Below are 18,964 nucleotides of genomic sequence, written 5' to 3'. Positions count from 1 at the left end.
GTGTGCGATAGTCCGTTCATCGGAGCCTTTAATACTCAGCAATCCCCCAGGGCTTCCAATCTCTAGGACCTGACTCGGGGGCCCCTGGCGATCAAATATCTGAAATTTCGAGGTCCTGCGACCTCGGGAACCCCCTTTTCTAGACGTCCCACTATCCCTTTCAATCAATGCATTTTTCACAACGTGTTTGTGGACAATGTCCCTAAATGGGCCAAATGAATGGAAAATAAGGTCAAAAGGTCACGAGACTCTCCACGCTGTCTAAGGGCACCCTGACGATGCGCATATGTCGTTTTTGAGTCGTTTGGACCTTTCGGTGCCCCGTCGATTTCGAGTCGTTCGGACCTTTCTGAGCCCCGTACTCCAACCCGTTGTAGAAAACATCCCATGTACAATTTGTCCCATTAAATTGATTGGAATTGGGACTACCCACATTAAATTTTTGGGATGTGCATATCTCAGCTCTAGACAGACTTGGGAAGCTGAAACTTGTATTTCTGTTCATCTCCAAGCCTCCTCTTTCTATGGTATAAATTCTGTACAGAATACACAAATACAACATGTTTATGCAACTTACAACTCATAAACATGCATCATTTGCCTAAAAAATGCCCCATCCATTGACCTGTTGTAGAAAACGAATGAAATTAATGGCAGATGGACTTTTTCTAGAAAGCTCCTCTGGGCCCCAAATTTCACACGGCGGTAGCCTGACGTCCCCCGAAAGACATACCGAGAGCACGTGGCTCTAGAAAAAAGGAAAAGTTTTTTTGGGGAGTTTGTGCAAGATTCCCTCAAAATCCTTTTGCACTTAAAGCTTGAAAGAGCCTCTTGAAGGATGAGAGGCCACTAGGGTTAGGGTTTGAATATAAGCTCAGGAATGTTTTAGAGACCCCAAGCTTTGGTTCCTGATTCGTGGGGACCGGACGCTCGCGGATCGGGAGTTTCGAGAGCCTGCGACCTTTTGACCCCTCTTTTCCAGACGTCCCACAATCCCTTTGAATCAATGCATTTTTCACAACGTTTTTGTGGACAACGTCCCTAAATGGGCCAAATGAATGGAAAATAAGGTCAAAAGGTCACGAAACTCCCCACGCTGTCTAAGGACGCCCTGACGACGCGCATATGTCGTTTTTGAGTCGTTTGGACCTTTCGGTGCCCCGTCCATTGACCTGTTGTAGAAAATGAATGAAATTAATGGCAGATGGACTTTTTCTAGAAAGCTCCTCTGGGCCCCAAACTTCACGTGCTGGTAGTCCGGGGCCCCTAGAGTGTCGTATTAAAAGCGGAACTCTCTTGAAATAATTTTTTTTTCCATTTTTTTTTGGCTTGAATGTGAGAATCAAACTCACAGGCCTTTTGCTCTCAAAGCCAGAAAGAGCCTCTTGCATGTGCAAAGTCATTTGGGTGTTCATTTAAGGTCTAGAGCTGAAAGAGTGCATTCGGAAAATGTCTAGAGCTTCCAAATTTTAGGCACTGATTTGGGGGCCCCTGGGGATCCAGAATCCCAAATTTCGAGGTCCTGCGACCTTTTGACCTCTTTTTACAAGAAATCCCATGTGCCCATTGAACCAATGCAATTCTACAGCGGTTTTGTGTACGGGGTTAAAATTGATGCTCAGACCTGGGGGCTTCGAATGCTTCATTGTTGGGCCCTCAGAAACAACATATTAAAAAGGTGTGTCCCTCAGAGTTAAGGAAGTACTTTAAAAAAAATCAAGAAAAATATTAGAGGAAAATTATTGTCACATTACACACATTAGTCCAGCCAATTAAGCACTTAACGAAGCCATTGGGACTTGAAACTTTGCCCACTGACTAGGGGGGTCCCTGTGAAGCTACTGATATCAATTTGGAGTCGTTTGGAGCTTTCGGAGTCGTGTACATGGTCCCGCTGTGAAAATGAATGGTACAAAAGGAGAGTGGGACGTGTTCTAACGTTGCACCCTGAGCTCCAACGGACCCCAAATTTCACACGGTGACACGTCAAAAGACCCTTATCGACATACTAAGAGGACTAAGGTCTAGGATGTAAAAAAGTATTTTTCATTATTTTCAACAGATCTCTCTGCCTGTCACAGGAATCAATGAGACAGGCTGCATTTTAGGCCTGTGAGCAATGCTACATTCATCAGAGGTTTTAATACTTAGCAAGCCCCAAGGGCCTCCAAAATTTAGGACCGGGCTCAGGGGCCCCTGAGAAGCTACTGTTGTCAATTTGGAGCCGTTTGGACCTTTCGGGGTCGTGTACACGGACCCGCTGTGTAAATACAAGGTACAAATCGCACGTGGGATGTGCTCTAACTTTGCTCCCCGAGCTCCGACAGAGCCGAAATTTCACTCGGTTGCACACCTGGTGCCCCTCTATCACGTACTAAGAGGGCAGACACCTCCTGCCATTCTTTTTTTTCACCTTCAAAATATGCCATTTCGAGGGTGTGGGCGGGCACCCCGGCCACCAAACGCGTGGCCCGTGAAATCCCAGAGCGTAAAAACCTATTTGGGAAAAACAGTTGGTCAGGGGGATGATAATGGGTCCGTGGACAGCCCCGCCCCCCCTGGGTGGTCTGGGGGTCTCATTGGTCACTTTTGGAAAAATAGTTGGTCAGGGGGATGATAATGGGTCCATGGACAGCCCCGCCCCCCCAGGGTGGTCAGGGGGTCTCACTGGTCAGTTTGGGTAAAATAGTGGGTCAGGGGGATGATAATGGGTCCGTGGACAGCCCCGCCCCCCCCCAGGGTGGTCAGGGGGTCTCACTGGTCAGTTTGGGTAAAATAGTGGGTCAGGGGGATGATAATGGGTCCGTGGACAGCCCCCCCCCCCCCCAGGGTGGTCACTGGGCATCGTGAGTGGTCAGCGGGCAGACAGTGGGACCGTGGGACGCCGGGGGTCTCACCGCAGCTTATAGCACTCCCTATGTGTGTCGGTCATGTTCCGGACCGCAGAGACCGATAAGCTCCATCTGTCCATTGAGATCGTCTACAGGAGGGCGGTACACGGACCTGTCACCGTCCCTTGCATCCGTCAAACGTACAATGGCCATTGATCTCAATAGGACTTTTTCCACCAACTCTCTAAGTTCCCTTACCCACGGCACTCAACATCATCAAGTTTGTGTCTTTGAAGACTATGGGGCCGCCGGGAGTTTTATGGATTTTGAGTTGGCCAAGAGACTGTGTGTGAATTGGTCAGGAGGAGGAAGTTTGTTAAAATGTAAAACTGTCTATGAAGTGAACATATCTCTGTTCCATCTTAACAGGATTTTTTGTGGAACGCTGTTGTTGCTAATAAGTATTTTTGGAATGAGGATGAACTGAGAAATGAGGGAGTGTGGAAATGGGTTGATGGCACCACATTGACAACTGGTTGAGTGATTACTGAATTTCACTGATCATTTGCCAGAACATTTCTCTACAGTCACAAATAACTATCCTACACAGATTTGTATGGAGATAAATCGTTGAAAAACTCGAGAGCTTGCATATTAGTAAAAATAAATATATAAATATTTGTACTCGTAAGTTGAAACATACACTAACAGCACCGATGTGAAAACTTGTAAAATAAAACTGTGAAGTTGAATGTTGCAATTGCACTCACAGACAATATTTCAAAGCTTGTGTTTCGAATTCACAAGACAAGAAGTCACAAATGTGTAAAATGGGGTGCCTGGTTAGCTCAAGGAGTAAAAACGCTGAGAATTTATGAGTTCAAATCCAGGGCATGCTAAGTAACTCCAGCCAGGTCTCCTAAGCAACCAAATTGTCCCGGTTGCTAGGGAGGGTAGAGTCACATGGGGTAACCTCCTATAGTGTGGTATACTCTCGTTAGGGCACATGGTGTGTTGTGCTGGAATGCTGCGGTGGATGCCATTAACCCTCCAAATGCACCATGTCTCTGCGGTAATGCTTTCAACAAGCCACATGATAACATGTGTGGATTGATGGTCCCAGACACAGAGACAACTAATTAATTAATCAACTAATTGGCCTGTACACTTAAATTACATTTATATATTTATGAAAAATAATACCTTGATAAAATGTTTAATCTCTTTTCATGGGTTCTGTTGGTCTAGTGGTAGCATGTCCACTAACCATGCATATCAACCTGGGTTTTCAAAGGTTATGTGCATGACATTGGCATATGCTTATAACTACTCATGAACCTGCCAAAAGATAATGTTTCAGAACAGCATTTTTTTTTTTTTGGAGAGCAAGTACAAATGCCAAATTGACTAATGGGTGAGAATAAATTAGAATAAACTCTGTGAAAGCATGATCAATTTCTTCAGAATCTTAATTCTGTTTGTTTGGCAAAATCTTACATTTATTTAACCATGGAAGCGAGCCCAGCAGAAGGGTCTTCATCAAACGTAGAACGGATTCTGTCAGCCCTCTCTGATCAATCCGCAACCATTCAGAGGCATGACCAGGCTCTGTCAGAGAACCTTCACCTTCAGAGTCATTAGTCTCAAGCCGCCTCATCCCGAGACCCACCACCTGATCTTTCATCAGGACCTATACTTTCTTTGCCGTCAGAGCCCAGACTACCAGCCCCTGAACAATTTGATGGCAGCCCTGACATATGTAGAGGCTTCATTACCCAGTGTACCCTGGCCTTACAGCTCCAGCCCAGCAGCTTTCCAGCTGAAAGTAGTAAAGTGGCCTACATCATTACCCTTCTCACAGGCAAGGCATTGGACTGGGCATCAGCCTTATGGGATCAGAAATCCCCACTCATAACCAACAGCTAAGCTTTCATTTCTGAGATGAAGAGAGTATTCCTGCATCCAGCTAGTGGGGAAGATGTGGATCATTGCTTGCTCCATCTCTCCCAAGGTACCCGGAGTGCAGCAGAGTTTGTGTTAGGAATATTTTTGATCTAGTCGCTATCTCCAATTCCCTGGTCCTGTCTGTCTATGTTCGTGCCCAGTGAGGTGCAGTCGTGAGTCTCTGGAGACTTTGCGAAGGAAGTAGAAAGAACAACACACAGTCGGTCTGTATTCAATCTACTCAATGTTTATTAGAGACAATAAGCAGCCAATGGGAAAGCGGTAACAAGGCCTAGGGTCAAGGGGGAGAAAATGGGTGTAGAGGCCATATACAGATGTTCCAGCCGTGATAACTTACGGTTGACCTTGTGGACAGGTGTGACCTTATTCAGATCACAGAAATAAGTATGCGGAACATGATAAAGAGGAAAAAACGGTCAGCAGTTGCTAAATATATTGACTCACTATCGTGCGCACTGCAGCCTGCATCTGGGGTCAACTGAGCACACATGGAATGTCATAAGCACACACACACACACACACACGGAGCAGAACATAATGTACAATTTCATATTTCTAACAGTTTGCCATCGAGTTTCACACCCTTGCCACGGAGAGTGGATGGATCAACAAGCCTTGAGAGCCACCTTTCACCACGCCTTGTCTCCTGAGCTCAAGGACGAGTTGGCGTTTCCTGGACCACGCCCCTGATCTTTAGTCCCGCATTGACGTAGCCATCCAGGTAGACCATCACCTTAGAGGACGCCAACAGGAGCAACAGCAGGAGGTCACATTGCGGGAGTCGGCCAACCCAGTCAAACTACCTTCATCCCCTAACGACCCTGAAGAACCCATGCAGCTGGGTAGAACCAGAATTTCCCAAGCGGAACGCAACCGACAGATGATGAACAGGTGCTGTCTCTATTGTGGCAAGTCGTGGCCATTTTCACCTTGCATGTCCTGAGTTGTCGGGAAAAGCCAACTTTTGCCCAGGAGGAGGTGGGCCAGGGCGAGAATAGGAACCACACCCTGCTCAGCGACCTCTGGTTTGACCATCCATGCCACTCTTACCCACGGCACTCAACATCATCAAGTTTGTGTCTTTGAAGACTATGGGGCCGCCGGGAGTTTTATGGATTTTGAGTTGGCCAAGAGACTGTGTGTGAATTGGTCAGGAGGAGGAAGTTTGTTAAAATGTAAAACTGTCTATGAAGTGAACATATCTCTGTTCCATCTTAACAGGATTTTTTGTGGAACGCTGTTGTTGCTAATAAGTATTTTTGGAATGAGGATGAACTGAGAAATGAGGGAGTGTGGAAATGGGTTGATGGCACCACATTGACAACTGGTTGAGTGATTACTGAATTTCACTGATCATTTGCCAGAACATTTCTCTACAGTCACAAATAACTATCCTACACAGATTTGTATGGAGATAAATCGTTGCAAAACTCGAGAGCTTGCATATTAGTAAAAATAAATATATAAATATTTGTACTCGTAAGTTGAAACATACACTAACAGCACCGATGTGAAAACTTGTAAAATAAAACTGTGAAGTTGAATGTTGCAATTGCACTCACAGACAATTTTTCAAAGCTTGTGTTTCGAATTCACAAGACAAGAAGTCACAAATGTGTAAAATGGGGTGCCTGGGTAGCTCAAGGAGTAAAAACGCTGAGAATTTATGAGTTCAAATCCAGGTTATGCTGAGTGACTCCAGCCAGGTCTCCTAAGCAACCAAATTGTCCGGTTGCTAAGGAGGGTAGAGTCACATGGGGTAACCTCCTATAGTGTGGTATACTCTCATTAGGGCACATGGTGTTTTGTGCTGGAATGCTGCGGTGGATGCCATTAACCCTCCAAATGCACCATGTCTCTGCGGTAATGCTTTCAACAAGCCACATGATAACATGCTTGGATTGATGGTCCCAGACACAGAGGCAACTAATTAATTAATCAACTAATTGGCCTGTACACTTAAATTACATTTATATATTTATGAAAAATAATACCTTGATAAAATGTTTAATCTCTTTTCATGGGTTCAGTTGGTCTAGTACTGCATGTCCACTAACCATGCATATCAACCTGGGTTTTCAAAGGTTATGTGCATGACATTGGCATATGCTTATACCTACTCATGAACCTGCCAAAAGATAATGTTTCAGAACAGCATTTTTTTTTTTTTTTTTTTTTTTGGAGAGCAATTACAAATGCCAAATTGACTAATGGGTGAGAATAAATTAGAATAAACTCTGTGAAAGCATGATCAATTTCTTCAGAATCTTAATTCTGTTTGTTTGGCAAAATCTTACATTTATTTAACCATGGAAGCGAGCCCAGCAGAAGGGTCTTCATCAAACGTAGAACGGATTCTGTCAGCCCTCTCTGATCAATCGCAACCATTCAGAGGCATGACCAGGCTCTGTCAGAGAACCTTCACCTTCAGAGTCATCAGTCTGAAGCCGCCTCATCCCGAGACCCACCACCTGATCTTTCATCAGGACCTATACTTTCTTTGCCGTCAGAGCCCAGACTACCAGCCCCTGAACAATTTGATGGCAGCCCTGACATATGTAGAGGCTTCATTACCCAGTGTACCCTGGCCTTACAGCTCCAGCCCAGCAGCTTTCCAGCTGAAAGTAGTAAAGTGGCCTACATCATTACCCTTCTCACAGGCAAGGCATTGGACTGGGCCTCAGCCTTATGGGATCAGAAATCCCCACTCATAACCAACAGCCAAGCTTTCATTTCTGAGATGAAGAGCGTATTCCTGCATCCAGCTAGTGGGGGAGATGTGGATCATCGCTTGCTCCATCTCTCCCAAGGTACCCGGAGTGCAGCATAGTTTGTGTTAGGAATATTTTTGATCTAATCGCGATCTCCAGTTCCCTGGTCCTGTCTGTCTATGTTCGTGCCCAGTGAGGTGCAGTCGTGAGTCTCTGGAGACTTTGCGAAGGAAGTAGAAAGAACAACACACAGTCGGTCTGTATTCAATCTACTCAATGTTTATTAGAGACAATAAGCAGCCAATGGGAAAGCGGTAACAAGGCCTAGGGTCAAGGGGGAGAAAATGGGTGTAGAGGCCATATACAGATGTTCCAGCCGTGATAACTTACGGTTGACCTTGTGGATGGGTGTGACCTTATTCATATCACAGAAATAAGTATGCGGAACATGATAAAGAGGAAAAAACGGTCAGCAGTTGCTAAATATATTGACTCACTATCGTGCGCACTGCAGCCTGCATCTGGGGTCAACTGAGCACACATGGAAGGTCATAAGCACACACACACACACACACACACACACACACACACACACACGGAGCAGAACATAATGTACAATTTCATATTTCTAACAGTTTGCCATCGAGTTTCACACCCTTGCCACGGAGAGTGGATGGATCAACAAGCCTTGAGAGCCACCTTTCACCACGCCTTGTCTCCTGAGCTCAAGGACGAGTTGGCGTTTCCTGGACCACGTGCCTGATCTTTAGTCCCTCATTGACGTAGCCATCCAAGTAGACCATCACCTTAGAGAACGCCAACAGGAGCAACAGCAGGAGGTCAGATTGCGGGAGTCGGCCAACCCAATCAAACTACCTTCGTCCCCTAACGACCATGAGGAACCCATGCAGCTGGGTAGAACCAGAATTTCCCAAGCGGAACGCAACCGACAGATGATGAACAGGTGCTGTCTCTATTGTGGCAAGTCGTGGCCATTTTCACCTTGCATGTCCTGAGTTGTCGGGAAAAGCCAACTTTTGCCCAGGAGGAGGTGGGCCAGGGTGAGAATAGGAACCACACCCTGCTCAGCGACCTCTGGTTTGACCATCCATGCCACTCTTACCCACGGCACTCAACATCATCAAGTTTCTGTCTTTGAAGACTATGGGGCCGCCGGGAGTTTTATGGATTTTGAGTTGGCCAAGAGACTGTGTGTGAATTGGGAGTGTGTGTGAATTGGTCAGGAGGAGGAAGTTTGTTAAAATGTAAAACTGTCTATGAAGTGAACATATCTCTGTTCCATCTTAACAGGATTTTTTGTGGAACGCTGTTGTTGCTAATAAGTATTTTTGGAATGAGGATGAACTGAGAAATGAGGGAGTGTGGAAATGGGTTGATGGCAACACATTGACAACTGTTTGAGTGATTACTGAATTTCACTGATCATTTGCCAGAACATTTCTCTACAGTCACAAATAACTATCCTACACAGATTTGTATGGAGATAAATCGTTGCAAAACTCGAGAGCTTGCATATTAGTAAAACTAAATATATAAATATTTGTACTCGTAAGTTGAAACATACACTAACAGCACCGATGTGAAAACTTGTAAAATAAAACTGTGAAGTTGAATGTTGCAATTGCACTCACAGACAATATTTCAAAGTTTGTGTTTCGAATTCACAAGACAAGAAGTCACAAATGTGTAAAATGGGGTGCCTGGGTAGCTCAAGGAGTAAAAACGCTGAGAATTTATGAGTTCAAATCCAGGTTATGCTGAGTGACTCCAGCCAGGTCTCCTAAGCAACCAAATTGTCCGGTTGCTCGGGAGGGTAGAGTCACATGGGGTAACCTCCTATAGTGTGGTATACTCTCGTTAGGGCACATGGTGTGTTGTGCGTGAATGCTGCTGTGGATGCCATTAACCCTCCAAATGCACCATGTCTCTGTGGTAATGCTTTCAACAAGCCACATGATAACATGCTTGGATTGATGGTCCCAGACACAGAGGCAACTAATTAATTAATCAACTAATTGGCCTGTACACTTAAATTACATTTATATATTTATGAAAAATAATACCTTGATAAAATGTTTAATCTCTTTTCATGGGTTCAGTTGGTCTAGTGGTAGCATGTCCACTAACCATGCATATCAACCTGGGTTTTCAAAGGTTATGTGCATGACATTGGCATATGCTTATAACTACTCATGAACCTGCCAAAAGATAATGTTTCAGAACAGCATTTTTTTTTTTTTTTTTTTTTTTTTTGTGGAGAGCAAGTACAAATGCCAAATTGACTAATGGGTGAGAATAAATTAGAATAAACTCTGTGAAAGCATGATCAATTTCTTCAGAATCTTAATTCTGTTTGTTTGGCAAAATCTTACATTTATTTAACCATGGAAGCGAGCCCAGCAGAAGGGTCTTCATCAAACGTAGAACGGATTCTGTCAGCCCTCTCTGATCAATCCACAACCATTCAGAGGCATGACCAGGCTCTGTCAGAGAACCTTCACCTTCAGAGTCATCAGTCTCAAGCCGCCTCATCCCGAGACCCAGCACCTGATCTTTCATCAGGACCTATACTTTCTTTGCTGTCAGAGCCCAGACTACCAGCCCCTGAACGATTTGATGGCAGCCCTGACATATGTAGAGGCTTCATTACCCAGTGTACCCTGGCCTTCCAGCTCCAGCCCAACAGCTTTCCCGCTGAAAGTAGTAAAGTGGCCTACATCATTACCCTTCTCACAGGCAAGGCTTTGGACTGGGCCTCAGCCTTATGGGATCAGAAATCCCCACTCATAACCAACAGTCAAGCTTTCATTTCTGAGATGAAGACAGTATTCCTGCATCCAGCTAGTGGGGGAGATGTGGATCATCGCTTGCTCCATCTCTCCCAAGGTACCCGGAGTGCAGCAGAGTTTGCCATCGAGTTTCGCACCCTTGCCACGGAGAGTGGATGGAATCAACAAGACTTGAGAGCCACCTTTCACCACACCTTGTCTCCTGAGCTCAAGGACGAGTTGGCATTCCGGGACCCCGCGCCTGATCTCGAGTCCCTCATTGACGTAGCCATCCGGGTAGACATCGCCTTAGAGAACGCCAACAGGAGCGACAGCAGGAGGTCAGATTGTGGGAGTCTGCCAACCCAATCATACTGCCTTTGTCCCCTATCAACCCCTAGGTACCCATGCAGCTGGGTAGACCCAGAATTTCCCAAGCGGAACGCAACTGACGGATGATGAACAGGTTCTGTCTCTAATGTGGCAAGTCGGGCCATTTTCGCCTTGCATGTCCTGAATTGTCGGGAAAAGCCAACTCTCACCCAGGAGGAGGGGGGCCAGGGCGAGTATAGGAACCACACCCTGCTCGGCAACCTCTGGTTTGTCCATCCATGCCACTCTTACCCACAGCACTCAACATCATCAAGTTTATGTCTTTGTAGACTATGGGGCCGATGGGAGTTTTATGGATTTTGAGTTGGCCAAGAGACTATCTATTCTGCCCATTACCCTTCAAGAACCCCTTAACATTACAGTAGTTGATGGCAGCCCCCTGGGTTCTGGACAAGTCTGTCAACGTACCCCACCTCTCCAGCTAAGTGTGGGGCAACACCAGGAACAAATACAATTCCCAAAGACCCCTTGATAGTTGACACCATAGACACTGCCATCAGTTGCTACTTCAATCATAGTCAGAAGTCCAGGAACATTCTCAAAGGAGCCAGAGCCTCCGCAGTTATTACTAGACACACCCTATGTACGAAGACAAAAAGATGCAGTCACTCATAGCAAAAGCAACTTTGTTGCAACTTTGCCAATATAGTACTTGCAGCATAGATGCATGAAGCCTACTTTACTAGTGTAAAGTTACAACCTGGTGTAAATTTACCAGCCCCATCTAATATCGACCTACCAATTCTTTAGTCAAGTAGTTTAATTTCAAATTGAAACATTACCTTCATGATGTAGATGTTGTCATTGCTGTTCACTCCCCAACAGCTGTACGGGCCACAGCTGTAATACTTCAGCTTTCCAGTAAGTTGCACCCAAGGAATTGTGCTGGATGGGCCATTGTTGTTAGCATCCATATTTAAGCAGTATATGTCATCATTCATATTTACACCCGCAATGAACTGATCACCTCCAGCATCCACCTGTTTTAGAAGGCCTATGAAAACATAATTAATCTGACTATACTGCATACTAATAAGAACTATAAACTATGTAAATGGGATAACACACTTTACCTGGAAACTGCACAAAACGGCCACTCTGAAACTTGAAGATGTTATTTGTCACATTCACCCCCAGCTGACCAGCAGGACCAATACTGAAGTGTTTGAGAGGTACATTTGTCTTTGTAAAGATGTTATCAAACAAGACAAAGACTTCATTCTGATTGTTCACTCCAACCACTGAGCCCGAACCAGCATCTATCTGCTTCAGTGTTCCACTCATCACCTCACAATTCAGAGCTAGAAATAAAACAAATATGCATATTCAATATTCCAATTTTATGAAAGAATGGGAATAAAATAAATAAAAAATAAAAACACCCAAGCCTACCCAAAGTGTAAAGGAACTGGCAGCTGAAGAGTAGTAGGATGCACTGATAAGCCCACATTGTTCCACGATGAAAATTGTTTGCTTGAACCTGTTCATAAACAGAATGCATTTTAATCGTTTTTAGCAGATATAAAAATTATAAAAACATTACATGTGTTTCTCTTGATTTCCTAACCCTAACTCTGCATTACCTGTAATGAATTACCTGGTTAGACAACTGTCACATCTGCTGTATATGTGATGTAGGCAGGCAGAGGTTGTGGATCTATGTGCAGCTTTTATTTACAAAAACAGAGGAAAACTCAGGACAAAGGAAAAACAAGGAAACCTAGTACAGAGCATAACACATGCAAGAACTAACAAGGAACAAGGAAACTAAAAGGGCTTATATACAAAAAGGAACAAACATGGGAATAAGGAACACCTGGGGAACAATCAGGGAAGGAGAACTAATCAGGGGAAAACCAATCATAAAAAGAAACTACAAAGGACTACAAAAACCAAACAGAAAACAGGAACTAAACTAAACTTCAAAATAACAGTACAAAAACAAAAGACAACAGAGAACATGACAGAGCCCCCACTTTAAGGAGCGGATTCCAGATGCTCCAAAAAAGCAACAACAAAAAAGAACCCAAGAAAAACAAAAAACAAATTGTCCAAGGGGGCAAACAGGCAGTCCAAGGGGGCACAGGGGGCAAATAGGCAGTCCAAGGGGGCACAGGGGGCAAACAGGCAGTCCACAGGATGGGGACTGGGTCAGGGGGCCTGGAAGGAGGCCACAGGACGGGGACTGGGTCAGGGGGCCTGGGAGGAGGCCACAGGACAGGGACCGGGTCAGGGGGCCTGGGAGGAGGCCACAGGACGGGGACCGGGTCAGGGGGCCTGGGAGGAGGCCACAGGATGGGGACCGGGTCAGGGGGCCTGGGAGGAGGCCACAGGACGGGGACCGGGTCAGGGGGCCTGGGAGGAGGCCACAGGACGGGAACAGGGTCAGGGGGCCTGGGAGGAGGCCACAGGACAGGGACCGGGTCAGGAGGCCTGGGAGGAGGCCACAGGACAGGGACCGGGTCAGGAGGCCTGGGAGGAGGAGGCCACAGGACAGGGACTGGGTCAGGGGGCCTGGGAGGAGGCCACAGGACGGGAACAGGGTCAGGAGGCCTGGGAGGAGGCCACAGGACAGGGACTGGGTCAGGGGGCCTGGGAGGAGGCCACAGGTCAGGAACAGGGTCAGGGGGCCTGGGAGGAGGCCACCGGACAGGGGCAGGTTCAGGAGGCCTGGGAGGAGGCCACAGGACAGGGGCCGGGTCAGGAGGCCTGGGAGGAGGCCACAGGTCAGGAACAGGGTCAGGGGGCCTGGGAGGAGGCACCGGACAGGGGCAGGTTCAGGAGGCGGAGCTGAGGGAGGCTCAGGATGCGGAGCCGTGTGAGGCTCAGGAGGCAGAGCTGAGTGAGGTGGCGCCATAGGAGGCTCTAGAGGCGGAGACCTGGAAGGCTCTAGAGGCGGAGCCGAGGGAGGTGGCGCCGTAGGAGGCTCTAGAGGCGGAGCCGTGGAAGGCTCGGGAGGCGGAGCTGAGGGAGGTGGCGCCGTAGGAGGCTCAAGAGGCAGAGCCGTGGAAGGCTCGGGAGGAGGAGCTGAGGGAGGTGGCGCTGTAGGAGGCTCTAGAGGTGGAGCCCTGGAAGGCTCTGGAGATGGAGCCGTAGGAGGCGGAGCCGTGGAAGGCTCAGGAATTGAAGCCATGGGAGGCTCGAGGGGTGGAGCCCTGGGAGGTAGAGCCGTGAAAGGCCCTAGAGGCGGAGCCCTGGAAGGCGGAGCCCTGGGAGGTTCGGGAGGCTCGAGAGGCGGAGCTGTGGGAGGCTCAGGAGGTGGAGCCGTGGGAGGCTCAGGAGGCGGAGCCGTGGGAGGCTCAGGAGGCAGAGCTGAGTGAGGCTCAGGAGGCGGAGCCGAGGGAGGTGGCGCAGTAGGAGGCTCTAGAGGCGGGGCCGTGGAAGGCTCGGGAAGCGGGCTGAGGGAGGTCGCGCCGTAGGAGGGTCTAGAGGCGGAGCCGTGGAAGGCTCGGGAGGCAGAGCTGAGGGAGGTGGCGCCGTAGGAGGTGGAGCCGTGGAAGGCTCAGGAATTGAAGCCATGGAAGGCTTGAGGAGCGGAGCCCTGGGAGGCTCGGGAGGTGGAGCCCTGGGAGGCGGAGCCCTGGGCGGCTCGGGAGGCGGAGCCCTGGGAGGCTCGAGTGACTTGAGAGGAGGAGCCCTGGAAGACTCGAGAGACTTGGGGTGAGGATCCCTGGGAGGTTTGGGAGGCTCGAGATGCGGAGCCCTGGGAGGCTAGAGAGGCGGAGCCCTGGGAGGCGGAGGTGTCGAAGGCTCGAGGGGCAAAGTCTTGGGAGGCTCGAGGAGCAGAGCCCTGGGAGGCTCGGGAGGTGGAGCCCTGGGAGGCGGAGCCCTGGGTGGCTCGAGTGACTTGAGAGGAGGAGCCCTGGAAGACTTGAGAGACTTGGGAGGAGGAGCCCTGGGAGGCTCGAGAGACTTGGGAGGCGGAGCCCTGGAAGGCTCGGGAGGAGGAGCCCTGGAAGACTTGGGAGACTTGGGAGGCGGAGCCCTGGAAGACTCGGGAGGAGGAGCCCTGGAAGACTCGAGAGACTTGGGAGGCGGAGCCCTGGAAGGCTCGGGAGGAGGAGCCCTGGAAGACTTGGGAGACTTGGGAGGCGGAGCCCTGGAAGACTCGGGAGACTTGAGAGGCAGAGCCCTGGGAGGCTTGAGAGGCGGAGCCCTGGGAGGCTCGAGAGGCGGAGCCCTGGGAGGCTCGAGAGGCTCGGGAGGAGGAGCCCTGGGAGGCTTGGGAGGAGAAGCCCTGGAAGGCTCAAGAGACTTGAGAGGCGGAGCCCTGGAAGGCTCGGGAGGCTCGAGAGGAGCAGCCCTGGAAGGCTCGGGAGGAGCTGGCTCTTGGACGGTCATGGCTGCCGGCGCTGGCTCTGGGACGGTCGAGGCTACAGGCGCTGGCTCTGGGACAGTCGAGGCTACAGGCGCTGGCTCTGGGACGGTCGAGGCTACAGGCGCTGGCTCGCTGACCGTGGCAGGCGTGGGCTGGGGAGCAGAAGCCTTTCCTCTTCTCTTCCTCCTCCGGGCGGACAACGCTGGCTCTGGGACGGACGAGGCTGGCAACGCTGACTCTGGGACGGACGAGGCTTTCAGCTTGTTGGCCGTGGCAGGCGTGGGCGTTGGCTCGTTGACCGTGGCAGGCGTGGGCGTTGGCTCAGGAGCAAACCTCTCCAAAATCATATCTACGTACTCAATCCAAGTGTACTCACCACTCTCTGGCAACTCCTCCCATCCATGGGCAAGGAGGCCGATCTGGTAGATGGACTTCAGGTGTCGGTCCGCATAACCAGTGCATCTGGCAATGGTGCAAAACATACGTGAGTATTCGATCAAAGGGAGGTTCGCCCGGCTCAACTGGAGGAAGATTGCTGCTAGATCCATCTGAAGGTTAGTTCTTCTGTGACTTTGGCAGGCAGAGGTTGTGGATCTATGTGCAGCTTTTATTTACAAAAACGGGAAAACTCAGGACAAAGGAAAAACAAGGAAACCTAGTACAGAGCATAACACATGCAAGAACTAACAAGGAACAAAGAAACTAAAAGGGCTTATATACAAAAAGGAACAAACAAGGGAATAAGGAACCTGGGGAACAATCAGGGAAGGAGAACTAATCAGGGAAAACAATCATAAAAAGAAACTACAAAGGATTACAAAAACCAAACAGAAAACAGGAACTAAACTAAAGTTCAAAATAACAGTACAAAAACAAAAGACAACAGAGAACATGACAGTATACACCGGAATTACCTTTTTTATATACAGCCATGAGTTTTATATACAGCCATGACAAAACACACCTTTTTTTTTTCACGCTTTATTATCAATAAATAGCATGTACAAGATTAACTTCCATATTGCAACAGAGGAACATATCACATGCTTTACAATACAACTGTCAAAATACACCTGCCTGCAATTTTTTTATTAAACCAAAACACTCTCATTAGTTGTTTCAGGTGTGTTTAATTAATAGATGCATTCAGAGTTGTGGCATGGAGCTTCCTTGTTTTTGGTTACATTTGCAGGAGCGAATGATTCCTATATTGTTTTCCACTTACAAATGTATTTTATTCTTTATTATATCAAATTAGTTAAAACATTAAATACTAACAACAAACTTTTAGTAAAAGTTGTTAGCAATGTGGCCTTAGCAATGCCACAACAAACCAAATAAACCACACCTGGCCACAGTTGATTATACAAACCCTGGTCTTTCCCAACATTCCTCATGTGGGCCACATGCAGCATGGAAAGGTGGCACTTTTGCAGTGCACACCTGTTTGCCAGATCTGGTCCACAAGCAGGCTATTTGTTTAGCCACATGTTAGCCAAGAATTAACTAAATAAACCATAACTCTGTGTGTGTGTGTGTGCGTGCGCGCATGCTGTGCCATTAAAACTATGGAAAACTCAGTGGCTGACACTAAGTGAACTGCATCAACAACATACAGTAAAGAGAAATGGCCTCTCTTTATGCTAAGATAAGTTACAACAAATGATCTAAACACATTTCTGAAAACATTTGCATAATTTATTAATATTGCCAAAGAACAACCCACTGCAAGTTTACATTTTCAAAACTGGAAACCAATTAAAAAAAAACAATAATAAACAAACACAAAATATGTGCATAGAAAGCATTGTAGAAACTAAATAAAAACAAAACATATTTCCAGTAGCTTTGGTCATCCAAAAAAACAAACAGACAACGCAGAAGTGAACACACTACAAAACCTTGGCAAATGGAACCATCCAAAATTATAGAATTTTACCTCCTTTACTGGGCCCATCTGCGTCATGGCAATCTTGCAAGCCTTTATTGGATACACAAATGAAAAAAACTGTTGACTCAGTAACAGAACGCTGATTATACAATATTGTTTAAGTACAAAACACACACACACACACACACACACACACACACACACACACACACACACACACACAACTATTCAGAAGCCAAATTAAATAAAAAACTCTAAAAAATAAATAAATAAATAAATAACACAAAAAAAGCTAGGCACTGTAGTGAGAGATGCTTTCAGGAATTACCTGCGTCTGTGCACCGTCGTTTTACTAATAGTGAAGCTTTAAAAACAGCTGTCTCTGTGCTTTAATGAAAGCAGCACATTAATATTGAATGGTGAATAAATGGACTGGAACTATCAGTGCATTAAACGGTTTGGTAACACTACAAGGTCTTATTTGTTAACATTAGTTTATTTATTAACTAGTAAATGAACTACATTATTTATTAAGCTTTTTTAATGTTACAGTAGGGCAGGGACGGTATGGATTTTTTTTAACCGCGGTTGAAAAGCAAGAAATTCCCGCGGAATAGCGGTAAACATCCCACCCCCCACATACTTTTGCACACACACCAGCGCACACACCAAAGGTCGTTTTTGATAGACAGGCTTTAAATATTGTTACCTACATCCGGAAAAAAACGAGCACACTTTGAAATTGTCAAATTTTCATCAGGCAGTAATTTGGCATGGACCAATCACCGAATAGGTTTCCTTATTTAAGAATATTCTCAGATACATTCGCATTGAATGTTAAATTCCTAAGAGTTTACATTCAGTATACATTTGACAATACATAATTTTCAGGAGAATACATTATGATGTTCACATTGGAAATGAAAGATAAACACCTTTTCCAACATGTCTTAATTACTAAAATTATATTCCATATTTATGTTTACATAATATAATGTTATTTTTTATTTAATCTATGTTGATTATATGAAAAGTGAACAGCATGAGTAAGATAGGATCATAAGATGATCAGACATGATTTTGACCACTTTATAAAGTTTTGTTTTGTTGAAAGCCTTTCTTTAAATTGAATTTCGTTTTGTATAAATTGTATCTTAATTTTAATCACTGTTTCATCAACCAATTGCCTGCAATTAATAAATAAGAAGCAAATACAGCAGATATAATCAAGACATGGAGGCCTAGTGCGATCTCTTGCATTGCTTCGTGAACTGGAGCTCGTCTCATAAATGAACCGAAACTCAGCGTATAGGCTACTTGCTTCACAGACATGAGAAATAAATAGAAAGCTTGAAATGTCTACTTTTAAACAAAATTCAAAATGAAATTATACAATTGCACAGTATTTATTTTTGTGCCTGTGCGCCGATCGGAATTCTGGGGATACAACATAGCCAATAGGCTATGTTAGCCTTTAAATATCTTTGCTGCATTGGATCAGTCTCCTTTCTAGAACAGCCAAGAGCTTTCTAGCCTTGCGGCATGTTAACTAAAGTAGTTAACTAATGCTAACTTGTAAAGTGTTACAAATGTTTTAATGCACACCTTGCAGCCAATCAAAATCAAGTATTCAGACACACCATGGTATTATACACGTATAGTAAAAACACAATGTAACTGACTTACAGGTGTCTTGGACCCTCCTCCGATTCTCTCTTTCTCTTCTCCCTACGTCTCGGTCACTTGAAAGATTAAGCCATTTTTTAATAAATGATTCGATCTCTTGATCGGTGGCCTCAGCTGTCAGTCTGTTGTTTCTGACAGTTCCTAAAAAAAATATAACATTGTAAATGCAAGGATGGATTACACAACTTTTAAAATCTTAGAACACAGTTAGGGAACACAAGCTGGGTGACTCTTTTAACAGCCCTTTTCCTTAAATTGCTGCGAGTGATATTCCACTTTTCTCTCTCCATGACACAGTAATTACACCTACAATTACATGCAGTACAGCCAATAACCAGGTGAGCATTTTACATTGATACTTTTTTATTTTGTACCACAGC

The 18,964-nt window shown here is 46.3% G+C and overlaps 1 pseudogene; it reads right to left on the bottom strand.

The window, feature by feature from the left end:
* Positions 1 to 18,964, bottom strand: part of LOC127635702 (fish-egg lectin-like) — a 43,100-nt pseudogene that overhangs the window by 17,188 nt on the left and 6,948 nt on the right.

Source organism: Xyrauchen texanus, chromosome 43, assembly GCF_025860055.1.
Source record: "Xyrauchen texanus isolate HMW12.3.18 chromosome 43, RBS_HiC_50CHRs, whole genome shotgun sequence".
Classification (NCBI taxonomy): domain Eukaryota; kingdom Metazoa; phylum Chordata; class Actinopteri; order Cypriniformes; family Catostomidae; genus Xyrauchen; species Xyrauchen texanus.
This window is presented reverse-complemented; position numbering and strand designations above follow the sequence as displayed.